This window comes from Pithys albifrons, chromosome 33 (genome assembly GCF_047495875.1).
Source record: "Pithys albifrons albifrons isolate INPA30051 chromosome 33, PitAlb_v1, whole genome shotgun sequence".
NCBI lineage: Eukaryota > Metazoa > Chordata > Aves > Passeriformes > Thamnophilidae > Pithys > Pithys albifrons.
The window spans coordinates 676,160-691,646 of NC_092490.1; the positions used below are offsets into that span (position 1 = coordinate 676,160).

Genomic DNA, 15,487 nt, shown 5'->3' on the forward strand with positions numbered 1-15,487 from the left:
ACCTGGCTGGTGTTCTCCTCATCCTCCTGGTTCTCTGTGGGCACTTGAATTTACACAGGGGGAGGAACATCCATGGTGTCAGGGGTTTAGTTAGGCCCAGATTTAGGCTTTGTTTACTAGTGCAGGCCTTGGACAATCAGCTGACGTGAATCAGGTCAGGCCAGTTGACTTCTACAGGCCAATGGTATTGCCTACTATATTCTGACGTCATCTCTGATAGACAAAGAGAGGGAGGAGGGGTCTTCCTTCTTCTTCCTGCTGGATGAGCAAACACTTCGGTTATAACTCAGAGCTCCTGGGGAGAGACCAAGGCCCTCCAGCAGTTTATTATTATTTCTAGGGAAGTGGAATATCTTTCTCTTTGCTCTTGCTACCTTTTATACTTAGTGTGTAGTTTGTATTTGATTTGCATTTTAATTTTTTATTCTCTTTTGTTTAATAAACTAAATTCTATTGAACTATGGTCTGTTGTGGTTTGGGGTTTTTTGGGGGAAGGGGGATGGGGGACTTTTTCTTTTGAAATGATTACTTGGCATTTTGCTAAGTCAAAGCCATCCCACATGGGGACAGAGACTGATGTGTGAAATTATTTGGGAAGGGGGATTTGCTGACTTTTGACCATAAAAATCTCCCCTGCTCTCACTTAATTCTTCTGGTGGCCAAAAGCAATCCTGAATGGGGTTGGAGATATTTTCCAAACTAAATAATTCCATAATTCTAATTTTCTGTGGTTCTGCCTCTCTATAGGCCACCCAACCCAACCATATGCACCTTAACGCGACTCATTTTTTTTATTATTATTATTTTATTTGACCAAAACTGGATAGACATGCCACCTGCAGGAGGGTATTCTCCCTTCCTCCAGGCCTGCTGGGGTGGGGCTGGGAGCCCTCCCCACACAGGGGCCACCCACATTTCTTTTTGGGAGATGAGGATACTCATACACTGGGACCAGCCCAGCTGGTGTCACAAAATCCCTGAAAGTGCCACGTTGGAATGGGACCCACAAGGATCATCCAATCCAACCCTCAGAGGCCCATCCCCAAGAGTCACACCCTGTGCCCGAGAGCATCATCCAAACCGTCCTCTGTCAGGTTTGGGGCTGTGCCCAGTGCCCTGGGGAGCTCCTGGAGGCATCTCCTAAAGCTGGCCCAGGCCCAGCTGATGGGATGTGTGAGGAGGGGGCTGTTGGGGGTCACTTTGGAATAGCTGTGGAGCTGGATGGTGCAGCCAGGGATGCCCAGGGCTGTGGGGCAGAGCAGGGTCTTGCAGCCCAGGGTGCTGTGCTGGGGCAGAGACTCTGCTGCCTGCCAGGGGCAGCTCTCAACCGGCCCAGGGAGCTGCTGACAGGGCTGGGGGGAAAGGCTGTGGGGAAGGAGCAGCCCCTGGGAGGGCTCCTTGTCTCCCTCAAAGGCTTCTGCAGGGCTCGGGACTGCTCACAACCCCCACATCAACCCCAGACTGTTCCCAGTGCACATTTCAGGGAGGACATTAAAACAAGACCTACATGAAAGGGAAGCATCCTGTTCTTTCAGTCTTGTGGCCTGGCATGTATGGCTGGGCAATGGCACACAAAAATTAATATCTCCCTTTCAGGAGATAGCACGGAAACTCCAAATCTGGTTCTCCAAGATGTGAACAAACCAGGGAAATCTCTCCAGAGCAGATGGAAAACAGTGTGATGGACACTGTAGCTCTCCAGGCTCTGCTCAAAGCCACATCGAGCTGAGCCCATTTGACTCATGTCTTGTCTCAAGGCTTTTCATATTTTCAATCCAAAGAAATGTATAACCCTAAAAAGAACAGTCCCCATTCCACCCCAATTTGTTTGATCACACCCCTAAATTGCTTGATTCCATGCAGGGCTGGGACTGAGGCCGATTTTGGGGGTCGGATGGGCAGAACCAGCCTCGAGATTGGATTGGGAATGGGGACCCCTATTGGTCCCCCCTCCCTCCCCCCACTGGGGGAATTCTGAGGGGCCATCTCATGCCTAAAACCAGCTCTCAAAAGAAACCTCTGAGACCCAACTGGTGAGCTTGAGCAGTCAGACAGTCTATATCATGACTCCCTACATGGTCACAGCATGCTGAGTGCCCTGGGAATCAGTTCCCAAAGTGTACACAGAGGGATCTTCACTGCAGCTGATGTGTCAGCATTTCATCAGTATTCATTGTTCATCCTTGCATTCCTGTTACATATTCATGGCATTTCTCAACAGTTGCCAGTATATCTGCATGTCCTTATCAAGTCTCTGACGGGACTTTCTGAGGGGGTTCTCTGAGCAATCCATAGTTAACATGACCCTGCCATTCCCAGGAGGGCAGTTCATGGACTGTTCATGGCTCAGGAGGAGACAGGTGGCTTCTTCTCTTCCCTCCCAGTTTCCAGACTTTCTCACTCAAAGCAAAGATTTTCCTTTCTCAAGGGCATGCAGAAAAAGTCACCTTTAAATCTAATCCTACCAGCTACTCTAGGTTATCATTTAAGGGGTTTCTCTCAAGTTCTAAACTAATCAATAATCTTTCCCATTTCTTTCTTTATGGGTACCTGGATTTAGATTCTACAAACAAACCATGCTTAGCAAATTTCTCTGTTATTGGAACCAATCCAACTTGGCTTTCTAATTTCAGAGGATACTGGGTTTGCCTTACCAGCTCCTGCCTTAGGGGTAATTCTTATGAGTTCTGCCCTTTTTGACTTACCTGTAATTCCACTGACCCACACAACAGGAACAACTGCATGTTCAGCTTCAGCTGGGATGTGGCTGCTGACTGCAGGTATTTCCTGCCCGAGAAGAGCTGCTCCAGTGACATGTGTAGTCTCAAAAATTATGATTTCAAAATACCAATTTTTAAAATAAATTTCTTCCTCAGGTTTTCTAATTCATCTTTCTATAGAAAAGGTTTAGTGGAGTTTGGCAATAGAGGAACTCATGAATTTTCATTGTTTTCCCAATTCAACCTCTGTCACGCCAATAACATTTCCAGTGCCATTCCTCAATTCTCCTTACATTGGGTAAAGAACTGAGGAAGTTGCCCCTTGGTCTGACCAATGCACGGGCAAACCAGAGAGTGGGGACTGGAGCCCACACCTTTACCCAGACAGTGGTATCAACATCACACTGATGACTCAAAGTGGTTTTTGATTTTTAAATTCATAGATTTTAGAAATAGCTATAGTGAGCTATAGTGAATGTAGATTTTAGTGTGCCAGTATTTCTAGTAGCTTAAAGTTCAGAGTTTTTGCACACCAACCCTTTGCCCCATATCAACCCCTCCAGATTTCATGAGCTGTTTAGTCTTTTTTTCAAGGTAAAGGCTGAAAAGCACCTCAAGGCCTGCACCATGAGACACAAACATAGGCTGAGTGACCTCCGAGCCCAGAGCACTTGGAAGCCTTCAAGTGCCCTGTGTGCAGTGAGGGAGATGAAGATGATGAAGAGGGAGTCCCAAAACTCCCCCAGACTCAGTTCCAGATGGGTGTGCTGGGAGCGTAACGGGGCAGGACTGAGGGGAGAGTGAACAGGGATTGGAAAGACATTATTATAAACCCCTGAAACCAGTGCTGGGGCAGGAGCGTGGATGGGCATTCCTGGGTGAGCCTGGGTGCTCATTAAAGCTGCTGCTCTATTATCTCTCACTGAAATTGGATTGGAGTCTTTTTCTCCACAGACTTTTCAGGCAATAATGCTCAGGGTATAAAGTGGGGGGAGAAGGAGGTGGGTGGGACATGTTTGGAGTGACGGAGTTTGTCTTCCCAATCACCATTCCTTGGGATTGGGCCCTGCTGTCCTGGAGGTGCTGAACACCTGCCCAGCCATGGGAAGCAGGGAAGGAATTCCTTCTTTTGTTTTCCTTGTGTGTGCAGCTTTTGCTTGTCCTCATTAAACTGTCTTTATCTCAACCCATGAGTTTTTTGGCATTTCCCTCCCATTTCTCTCCCTGCTCCTGCTGGTGGGAAAGTGAGGAGTGGCTGTGAGGGGCTTGGGGGTTGGATGGGGTGAAACCACACCAGCCTTTGTTGGTGCCCACGGTGGGGCTGGGAGTGTTGGAGATACCAACAGATGGCATTGGGATGTGCTGATGGAATTTGCAGCTGCTGGTGCTGTCTGGGGCTCCTGGCTGTGTATCACAATCTGGTGCTGCTTGGTGAGTGCCTGTTGGTGTCTCTGCTGCTGAGCTGCTCAGCTCTGACCACCTCACTGTGCTGTGCCTGGGAATGTTGGACAACAGCCCTGGGGATGTGCCTGGGCTGGCAGGAGGCCTGGGAATTGCTGCTGCCCTGGACAGGCTGGAAGTGCATGTGACCTTGAGTTGAAGGGCCTGTGACCGGTGGGTGAGTCCAGGATGGAGCAGAGACCACCCTGCAGCCTGGGGAGGAGCCCCCACTGGAGCAGGGGATGCCAAAAGGATGCCAAGACCCTGTGGGAGCCCATTCAGGTCTGTGGGGAGGAGCCCACACTGGAGCAGATTTGGTGGCAGGACTTGGGAACCCTTGGGGAACCCACATTGGAGCAGCCTGTTCCACCCAAAATTCCTTTAATTCACATAAAATTCCTCTCATTTGCTCTAAAATCCTCAATTTCAACCCAAATTCCCATTAATTTTACCGAAGATCCCTATTAATGTTGGCCAGAATTCCCTTAATTCCATCTAAAATCTCTCCCATCCTATGTATTTCTCTCAACATTCTTTTAATTCCACCTAAATTTCCCAAAATCTTTTTATTACCATCTCAAATCCTCTTAATTCCACCAAAAATTTCCTCCTTTCTACCCAAAATATCTTTCATTCCACTCCAAATCTCTTAACTCTACTCAAAAAATACTTCAATCTTTCTTGGAATCCTTTGTATTTCACCCCAAGATTACACAAAAATCCCTTTTATTTCAATTTAAGATTATTATTTCCAGCCCTAATTCCTTTAATTCCCCCTAGCCTCTCCTAATTTCACCTCAAACCCCCTGAATTCTACCCTAAAATTCCCTAATTGAACACAAAATTCCCTTAATGCCATCCAAAATTCCCTTCGTTCCACCAAAAATTCCTTTAATCCCACTCCAAATTGTTAGTACTATCCCAAATATCTTCCCCTACTCACCAGACCCACAAGGGCCCCCAAATTCTTTTCGGCACCCAAAGTGCCCTATTGGAGCCCCAAATCCTGGGAAGGGCCTCATGCGAAGGGGGAGGGGGCCTGGGTGTATTTTATGGGGTTGGGGTGGAAATAGGAGGCCCGGGGGAACTTGTGGGACACTTGAGGGTCCCACTGGGGTCTGAGGGGCATTTATGTGGCACTGGCAAAGAACTTCTCTCCCCTCTGCACAGGGTTCTGCCACATTCACAGCAGCTTTCAAAGGACAACTGGATGCTGCAGGATCCTTGATTTTGCTCAAGGGCTCACACAAGAAAATTCCTCATTTAGACTGTGGGTAAAATGTAAGACGAACAGTGAATTAGAAATGGGATAAATAACCAAGTTTCATCTTTGCCATGACTCAGAGCACAGACCCAGCTTTGGTGGAGGCAAACAGAGCAAGAACAAGAACTCTGGGCGCTGTTCCCGAGCCCGCCGGTCTATCCTGCTTAACACAGACATAACAAACTGCAGGGCTTGAATGCAAACAGCACCTGCATCCCAACAACTCCCCCTGTCTTGTTTTCAAGCTGCAAAAGTGAAACTTGTGCAAAACTACCATTGATCCTATATTGCATACAAGACAATAAACCAGGAATGCAGAGCACAATACAAAAATAAAAACAGACCCATTAATACCAGAATAAATGCTTTCTTTAACTGGGGTCTTATACTGTGTAGCCAGCTAGACAAGATACCTGAAGCTTTTTCACCTTATCAATGCCTTTATGTATTGATTTAGAGTGATTGCTGTTTCTTTCAGAATTTATTCTTATGGGTCATTAGTTAACCTTAAAAAATCTTTATTAAAATTGACTTGCACAAAAGATAACTTTAATGAAACAAATAGCTTTAAAACGTTTTTAGGGTTTGTGATTTCTTTGACTTAAACTTTTGAGTGCATTTTTAATATAGAATTTGTTCTTGAAAACTTATTTAAGTATTTCTGCAAATGAATAACTTTATTCAGCTCAGAGTTATGTGTCTTCTGCCTTTCACCCGTGGGTGCCTGTGTGTAGATGAGGAGCTGTGGCTGTGTCAGTGGGACAGGTGCCCCGGTAGCACATCCATCCATCTTCACACCCTCACACCCTCCCATGCATCTTTCATCCAGACCTGCCTCCCTTCATGCAGTCACTCAGATCAGAGCTTAGGGATTGGCTTTGCTGTGTCTTATAATTCTGAAATGAGAAATTGTGTTCTTCTTAACCTTACACTTTCCTGTGGTTCTTGAAATTGCTGCTTTGACAAGAATATAACTTCATAAAACATAAACATGTCTCTGCTTCCTGTTTCATTTAAAATTAAAAAATTCGTTCATACACATACAAGCACATACTCCCCTTTTTTCTTGTCCTTGCATGGCAAATAAGGGAGGTATCATTGTGTATGTGCTGGGTTTGGATCCATAAAAAAACTTGGCATGACTATTGCAAAGCTTAGTAAATATTATTACATCACTAAAACTTCCATTTTATTGCTTACAGTCATGGATATCAATAATTTAGAGAAAGGTTCCTAAGGCTATCTTTGAATTTGTTTGCTTGGTTGGATCATCATTACTTAATCAAACAAAAGCTTAAAACAATTGCTAGTACTTAATGAGAAAGATTAACAAATTCTATAAAATTACTGTAATTTTTGTAATTAAAATCTAAAATATGTGTTTTACTAATTTTGTGCACGTTCCATTAATGAGCTGCAAAAAGAGAACTGTTGGACATTTTAAAATTCTGATTTCATACATTATTTACACATCACCACAGCATAACTTGGGAGTGCTGCAGCTTTTAGGACAACAGGCAGAGAAGGGAGAGAGTGAGGAGAGAGCTTTGTGTGACCCTTCCCGGCCAAGCCACCTCAGCTGCCACTGCAGGAGTCTCACCACTTCCCAATGCCACAACTCCAGTGTTGGCTTCTTCTTGAGCCATTAGAATAGAGTAAAATATAAAGAAACTCATTGAAACACTGATAGTTAATGCAGGTAGGAGTAAAAGCAACAAACAACACCCTCATTCGTACTATAAACGGAATTGTTAATAGGGAAACACAAGCTTAGGAACAAAGGTATTAAAGAGAATTGAAACATTTTAACAAGTATTACTCTTTATAGTAGGTGTTCAAATGATTAGAAAAAGCTTTAAAAGCATCAGAAGTTTGGAAGCAATTTGAAATTTAGAAAGTCCTTTTCACCCGACGGATAATTTGCACATCAAATATTATACTAGCTTAGATATATAACACGTTTTTCAGATATAAAATAATGGGTCTTAAGAACAACAGCATTACTTTACAAAAGTGCACACTTGTGTGTTTCTATGCCATAACTTTGCAGAATAAAATTAAACAATGAATACATTTTTCAAATAACTAGAATAAAAACATACAACACAACACTATCTTAGAGCATGAGTGCTACAAAATAGGTTAGAAACTGAGATACAGAAAGGTGACATATTTGCAGCCTGTTGAAAGCTTTTAACTTAAAGGCATTATTGCTTTCCCTCTCTTTAGAGCAATAAGCCTTATATTGACTTTTAATATTACTTGGAAAAGGCATAGAAGTTTTGTTTGGCAAGAAACTGCTCTAGTATTCCCTTTTAGTAGAAAGGGTTGTGAAATTTTGTTCCATCTTGATAAGGGTGAAGACGTATTTAATTAATCCTGAGTTAGATGAATATTCATACTAAGTTATTACCAATTGTTAACCTGACAGCGTTGCTATTGATCAGAATCTGTGCCTGTCCCAGTTTGGCATCTCTGGCCACTCCTGCCAAGGGGTTTCTGTGCCTGTCGGCTGGGCCGGGCTGGGCCGGGCCGTTCCTGCAGCTTCTGGCGGTGCTGCGTTGGGTGCTGGGGCTGTGGCGGCAGCGCTGGGGGGGCTGTCGGTGCTGCTGTGGGAGCCATCTTCGCCTCTGCAATCTGGCGGCTGCTCGGAGCTCTCCTGGCCGGGCCAGGGCTCAGCGGGCAGGGGCAGCGGGGCGCTCTCCCGCCGGGTGTCAGCTCTGGCACCGGCACGGGCTCTGGCACCTACACCAGCACCTACACCAGCACCGGCATGGGCTCTGGTACCGGCCCCGGGGCTGGCACCGGCGGCCCCGCCCGCAGCATCCTCCGCTCTGCTCTGCGCCGGGCTCGGCGCTGCCTCTGCCTGGCTCGACTTCTCTCCGCCGCCATCCCACCCATTGGCATCAGTGCCCCAGGCGGGAAGGGCTGCGGGGGGGTCCGGCAAGAGCAGGGCAGGGGCTGCTGCTCTTTGGGCCTTTCTCTGCCCCGGGCAGGAACGCTGCGTGGGACAGCGGCACGAGGGGTGCAGCTGCTTCTCCTGCTGCATCCTTTGGTGGGCAGCTGCAATCACTGGCAGCAGCACATTCAGAGGGCAGCTGTGCCCACCACAGGGAGTGTTGGAAAGGAGAGTCATTTACTTGGAGCTCATGCTGTTCAAGCAGCACCTCATCATCCAGAGCAGGTTCCTCTGCTCCACAGACAGCTTAGATCTCATCTCCATAATGTTTCTCCCTGACACCAAATAGTCAATTTTTCCAAGTCTTCCAGGGATTTATCTCAAAAAAAGAGGGGGACTCCAGTTTTTGTAACTAATTTGGCTCTGGCCCATCAAACAGTTTTGGTCACAAATGATTTCAGGGCACTCAATTTACAAACAAGTCATTTTAATTTTCATGGGGTACTGATCTCTTTTAGCTCAGCTCTGTCCCTTCAAGCTATTTCAGGGCTCTGGCTTCACAAGTGGCTTAGACACTGACCCCATTACTGAATCTTTTTGTTTCAGAGCTGTTAGCCCCCAAGAATTTGGTCATGTTTTTCACCCCTGTGAGATTCTTCTCATTTCCAGAGCCAATCACTTTCAGTCCAGCAGACAGGCACCTATCATGCTTCTTCCCAAGTTGGACTGCTGCTCATCACTGGGACAGGCACCTCCTGGTGTTCCTGTCTCTCCTGCCCCGTCAGGGTTACCAAGGCCAGTCCCTAAATATTTGGAATCTTTCCCGAGGCTCCACGTTTCAGCTCCATTTATCATGATGGATCTGGGTCTCCACAGGAATGAACCACAACGCCGATCACCAGCTCAAACCAAGCAAAGCCGTTTATTGAAATCCCATGTTACAATATATGGACTCAGGGACTGGTATTCAAGGCAGGGGCAGAGGAACTGGTTACCTCCCACACATGGGGGAGGCATAGGGGGATGGCTCAGTGCTTTAGACCTCCTTGCAGATGAAAAGCAGACCTATCAAGTGTGGGGGGTTTGGGAGGGTGAGAGTAGACAGAGGAATACACATATGCAAACACAACCAGTCTGTAGTGTTCTGGTGCCTGGGCCTGCCAGTCCCAGAAGATCAGGTGTCCTTTGCTCATCTCCAAGCCTTGTTGTTCAGGAAATTTAACTCCACACCTGCCAGCCTCAAAACTCCCTTTCCTACAACAACCCCTTGTGGTGCCACCAGGAGCAGCTGCATCTGCCTCCTCCTGTGCAGCCTCTCCATCTCTCTGCCCTGCTGGGCACACTCGGGAGCAGCTGCCCCATCTTAAATCGAGTGTGTGTCTGTCTGACTTTGCTGCTGGACACAGAGAGGCCAATTGGTCTCCTCTTGTGGCACCAGGGGCAGCCACTGCCTCTCTGTGCTGCTGACCAGTGCTGGGCAGGGCTGGTGATTCTCTGACTCTCACAAAGTTCCCTCACTCCTGCAGTGTCACAGTGTCCCCTGGGTTCCAGGAGCCCCTGCAGTGTCACAGTGGCCCCTGGGTTCCAGGAGCCCCTGCAGTGTCACAGTGTGCCCTGGGTTCCAGGAGCCCCTGCAGTGCCACAGTGGCCCCTGGGCACTCTCAGGCCTCACATTGCACAGACCTGACAGTCTCCTCACCTGAAATATTGGGGCTTTTGGGGGCTCCATGACAGAAGGAAGAGATTGAGCCATTGGAGAGTGTCCAAAGGAGGAAACAAAGATGGGCAAGATCCTGCAGGGACAGTGTGTGAGGAGAAGCTGAGGGCACTTGGTGTGTTCAGCTGGACAAGAGGAGACTGAGGGGACAACTCATTGCAGGTAAACTTCCTGGGCAGGGGCAGAGGAGGGGCAGGCACTGATCTCTGCTCTGTGGGGACCAGGGACAGCACCCAGGGAATGGCCTGCAGTTGTGTCAGGGCAGGGTTAGGCTGGATCTTACAAAGAGGTTCTTCCTCCAGAGGGTGGTGGGCACTGAACAGACTCCCCAGGGCAGTGGGCACAGCCCCAAGGCTGCCAGAGCTCCTGGAGGGTTTGGATGATGCTCTGGGGCACAGGGTGTGACTCCTGAGGATGGGCCTGTGCAGGACTGAGGGTTGGACTCCATGATCCTTGGGGGTCCCTTCCCACTCAGCACATTCTGGCATTCTGTGACACCAGCTGGGCTGATCCCAGTGCATGAAGAGCCCCTTCCCCCAGAAATAACTGTGGGTGCCCCCTGTGTGGGGAGTGGTCCCAGTCCCACCTCAGCAGGCCTGGAGGAAGGGGGGACACCCTCCTACAGGTGGGATGTGCATCAAACTTGGGCCCCGCTCAAGCCACTTGTAACACTTCAAAACTGGGCATTATAACCCCCCGCAGCCCCCAGTGGAGCCAGGGGGTTCCTGCAACCCCCAGAATGAGGAAGGGACATCCAAGAGCCATTAGAACCCCTAAAAATTGTTTGAAAACAGCAGGATTTTTCTGTCAATAGGGTCATCTCATTCCCCCAAAATGCAAGAGGTTCACCTCAGACCATAAAAAAGTGGAGGGAAAACCTCAAAAGATATTTAAAGCCCTCTGAAGAGGTGGGAAGCAGCAGGATCCCCTCAGAAAGAGCTCCCTGTGTCCCTTCCTGTGGGGCCCCACTCCAAGTGCTGATGTCACATGTCCCCTACACTCCCTCACAGTACCCTCCTCAGGATAGGAGGGCACCACAGAAGCTCCCTCAGTTTTTCCACACACCCCATCTCTTGTCTCCCAATCCCCAACCCATCCCCCTCCAAGTCCCATCCCAACCCTCCCAATTTGCATCCAAGCCCTCCCAATTTTATCCCATCATCCCTGGGTTTGTAGCATCCCTTCTCCTGCTGCTGGCTCCCCCTAAGTGGGTTCAGGTTGGGTTAAACCATTTTGTGATGGGATTCAGTCATTTCAAGTTGACATGGAGCCATTCTGGGGTGGGATTGAGGTGTTATGAGCTGACAGATCAATCCCTCTCAGATATTGAACTGCAAAACGATGGAGAAATGTCAGTTGGTCTGGAGACCTCAAATTTTGGGGAAAACTCTCCCAAATCCCCACAGAACTCTGAAATCTTCCTGAATATCCCTTTGAACCCCAGATTCCTGCCCCAATTCCCAAGAGAATGGTGGAAATTTAGATGTCTTTGTTCAATTGCTTTATTTTAACTCCAAGTTTAGGTGATAAAGGGATGAAGATGGATGAAATAAAATCAAAAAACAAAAAAATGAATCATATGAATGTGCATGGGGTTGGGTTGGGTGGCCCACAGAGAGGCAGAGCCACAGAGAATTGGAATTATGGAATTATTGTGTTTGGAAAAGTTCTGAAACACCATTCAGGATTCCTTAAAAGCACAAGATATACTAAAGGTATGGAGCAGGGGAGATTTTAGGGTCAAAAGTCAGGAAATCCCCCTTCCTAGTGAATTTCCCACTTCAGTCCCCAAGCCGATGGATCCTTGCCAGGACCAAGGCCCATCACAGCCAAAGAGCTGCAGAACATCCTCCTTCTCCTTGAGCCCTGATGGAACTGCCCAAGCCACACCCACAGACTGGATTTTACCCCTTTGGAGATGATGTTGTGATATGGTGTGTTGTAGGAATAATAAGAGATTTTTGAGATAAGAAAAAAGGTTTTTAGAATAACAGAGTTTTGGGGCCTCCTCACAGGTGCGAGTTAATTCTGTGGGAAAGAGACCAATTGCCAGCAAAAAGAAGGAAGATGAGAAGGCTCTGAGTTATTCTGCTCATGGCAAAGGAATTTGGAAGACAGTGTGGTCATGGCAATGGTGCTAAATGTGTCATTAATTAAAGCTGTAATGGGTTAAATGACTGCTGTGGTTTCAAGCTATGAGATGCAGCTCTGGGTGAGAAAGAAGTTTGGATATTCTGTCTTTAGAAGTGAGTTAAAGCTTTTTACCTGTCTTTTGTCTCTCCATGGAGTTCTGGAATAAAACTGGCTTTGAGTGTGACACCTGTCAGCTAATTAATTAGGTGTGGCCTAATTAATCTTCTCTCGTCTTCAAGATTTGCTACTCACTCACAGTCGTTTTCTTTTACATGTGGTGCCCTGTGTGAATTTTTCCATTTCTTTTCCAGTGTCTCTTATAGATAATTTATTAAATCATTGAGCTGATACCATTTAGAATTGTATTTTATATTTAGTAATTTATTAGGGTGGGCATTTGTGCAAAGACAGGGCAGAGGGGGAGTCCCTTTGCTCCACCACTCAGCTGAGTCTTGGCTGAGCTTCAACCCCTTTCTATCAGTCCTCAATCTCCTCCAGGCAGGAGGGCTCTGCAGAGAGACCTGGAGAGACTTGAGGGATGGGCTGATTCCAATGGGATGAGGTTCAACAAGGCCAAGTGCAGGTCCTGCCCTTTGGCCACCCCAACCCCCTGCAGCGCTCCAGGCTGGGCACAGAGTGGCTGGAGAGCAGCCAGGCAGAGGGACCTGGGGGGACTGAGGGACAGGAAGCTCAACAAGAGCCAACAGTGTGCCCAGGTGGCCAAGAAGGCCAATGGGATCCTGGCCTGGATCAAAAATAGCGTGGCCAGCAGGCCCAGGGCAGTGACCCTTCCCCTGGACTCTGCGCTGGGGAGGCCACACCTTGAGTGTTGTGTTCAGTTCTGGGCCCCTCATTTCAGGAAAGAGATTGAGGGGCTGGAGCGGGGCCAGAGAAGAGCAACGAGGCTGGAGAAGGGACTGGACGTGCCATTGAGTCTCCTCAAACAGCTCCAGGGTCAGAGAATCCACCATGTCTTGATCCAACCCCACTGGGATCACCAGCCCAGGGTACTCTGTAGATCCCCCAGAGATCCCACATAGACCCCCACAGACTCCCCATAGACCCCCATAGACCCCCACAGACTCCCCATAGACCCCCTATGGATCCCCACAGACTACCCATGGACACCTATAGACCCCCCACGGATCCCCACAGACCCCTATAGACGCTCCATAGACCCCTATAGACCCCCATGGACCCCCCATAAACCCCCCACAGACCCCCCATAGACCCCCATAAACCCCCACAGATCCTCACACCCCCTATAGATCCCCTATAGAATTCTATAAACCCCCATAGACGCCCATAGACTCCCCATAGACCCCCATAGATGCCCCGTAGGCCCCCATAGATGCCCCATAGACCCTGCATAGACCCCCCATAGACCCCCTCCATAGACCCCCATAGACCCCCTATAAACTCCCCATAGACCCCCACCATGTGACCCCCATAGACCACTCATAAACCCCCACAGGTCCTCACACCCCCTATAGATCCCCTATGGAATTCTATAATCCCCCCATACATGCCCCGTAGGCCCCCATAGACGCCCCATAGACCCTCCATAGACCCCCCCATAGACCCCCTCCATAGACCCCCATAGACCCCCATAGACCCCCCGTAGACCCCCCCATGTGACCCCATAGACCACTCATAGACCCCCACAGACCTCCATAGACCCCCATAGACCCTGCATAGACCCCCATAGACCACCCACAGACAACCCATGGACCCCCCATAGACCCTCCACAGACTCCCATAGATGCCCATTAGACCCTCCAGACCCTCCATAGACCCCCATAGACCCCCACAGATCCTCACACCCCCTATAGATCCCCTATCGAATCCTATAGACCCCCCATAGACCTCCATAGACTCCCCATAGACCCCCATAGACCCCTCATAGACCCCCCATAAACCTATAGATCCTCCTATAGATCCCAATAGACCCCCCAAAGACCCCCATAGATCCCCTATAGATGCTCATAGACCCCCATACACCCCATAGACCCTATAGGGTTGGACTTGATGATCTCAGAGGTCTCTTCCAACCCAACTGAGAAGAGCAACGAGGCTGGAGAAGGGACTGGAGCACAAGTCCTGTGGGGAGAGGCTGAGGGAGCTGGGGGTGTTTAGCCTGGAGAAGAGGAGGCTCAGAGGTGACCTCAGCACTGTCTAGAACTACCTGAAGGGAAGTTCTGGCCAGGTGTGGTTTGGTCTCTTCTCCCAGACACTCAGCAATAGCATCTATGGGGTTCTATGTGGGATCTATGGGGGGTCCATGGGGGTCTATAGGGAATCTATAAGGATGCGTGAGGGTCTGTGGGGGGTATGGAGGTCTATGATCCTCTATAGGTCATCTATGGGGCTCTGTGGGGTGTGTAAGGGGGTCTATGGGGAGTCTATGGGGGGTCTATGGGGTCTATGGGGGTATATGGGGGTATATGTGCGGTCTATGGGTGGTCTGTGGGGGTCTACGGGTGATCTATGGGGATCTATGGGGGGTCTATGGGGGGTCTATGGGGGGGTCTATGGGGGATCTATGGAGGGGTCTATGGGAGTCTGTGGGGGTCTATGGAAGGTCTATGGGGGCTCTATGGGGGTCTTTGGGGGGGTCTATTGGGGTCTATGGGGGTCTATTAGGGGTCTATGGAGAGTCTATGGGGGGTCTACGGGGGGTCTATGAGGGGTCTATGGAGAGTCTATGGGGGGTCTACGGGGGGTCTATGAGGGGGTCTATGGAGAGTCTATGGGGGGTCTACGGGGGTCTATGGGGGGTCTATGGCGGGTCTATGGAGGTCTATGGGGGATCTATGGGGGTCTAAGAGGGGGTCCATGGGGGTCTATGCAGGGGATCTATAAGAGTGTGTGTGGGTCTGTGGGGGGTCTATGGGTGGTCTATGGGGGTCTGTGGGGGGTCTATGGGTGGTCTATGGGGGTCTGTGGGGGGTCTATGGGTGGTTTATGGGGGTCTATGGGGGGATCTCTGGGGGAGCTCTGGGGGTCTTTGGGAAGTTTATGGGGGTCTGTCGGGGTGGTTTAGGTTTGTTTTAGGGGTGGTTTAGAGCTGCTTTAGAGCTGGTTTAGAGCTGCTTTAGAGCTGGTTTAGAGCTGGTTTAGCGCTAGATTAGGGCTGGTTTAGAGCTGGTTTAGGGTCGAAATTTGCCAATTTTTTTTCCCACTTTTCCTGATTTTTCTCGAAAAGTTTCCTCTTTTTCCCCTTTCCCAATTTTGCTCATTTTCCCTTCAATTTTCGGCATTTTTCTCTACGATTTTCCAAAATTTTCCCTCAAGTTTTTTTTTTTTTTCAATTC

At 48.7% G+C, this 15,487-nt stretch overlaps 2 protein-coding genes across 2 annotated transcripts in view; one reads left to right on the forward strand and one right to left on the reverse strand.

The window, feature by feature from the left end:
- Nucleotides 1–15,487, reverse strand: part of LOC139684162 (uncharacterized) — a 1,455,962-nt gene that overhangs the window by 639,898 nt on the left and 800,577 nt on the right.
- The window catches only part of LOC139684161 (uncharacterized), a 1,434,678-nt gene that overhangs the window by 578,466 nt on the left and 840,725 nt on the right, over nt 1–15,487 (forward strand).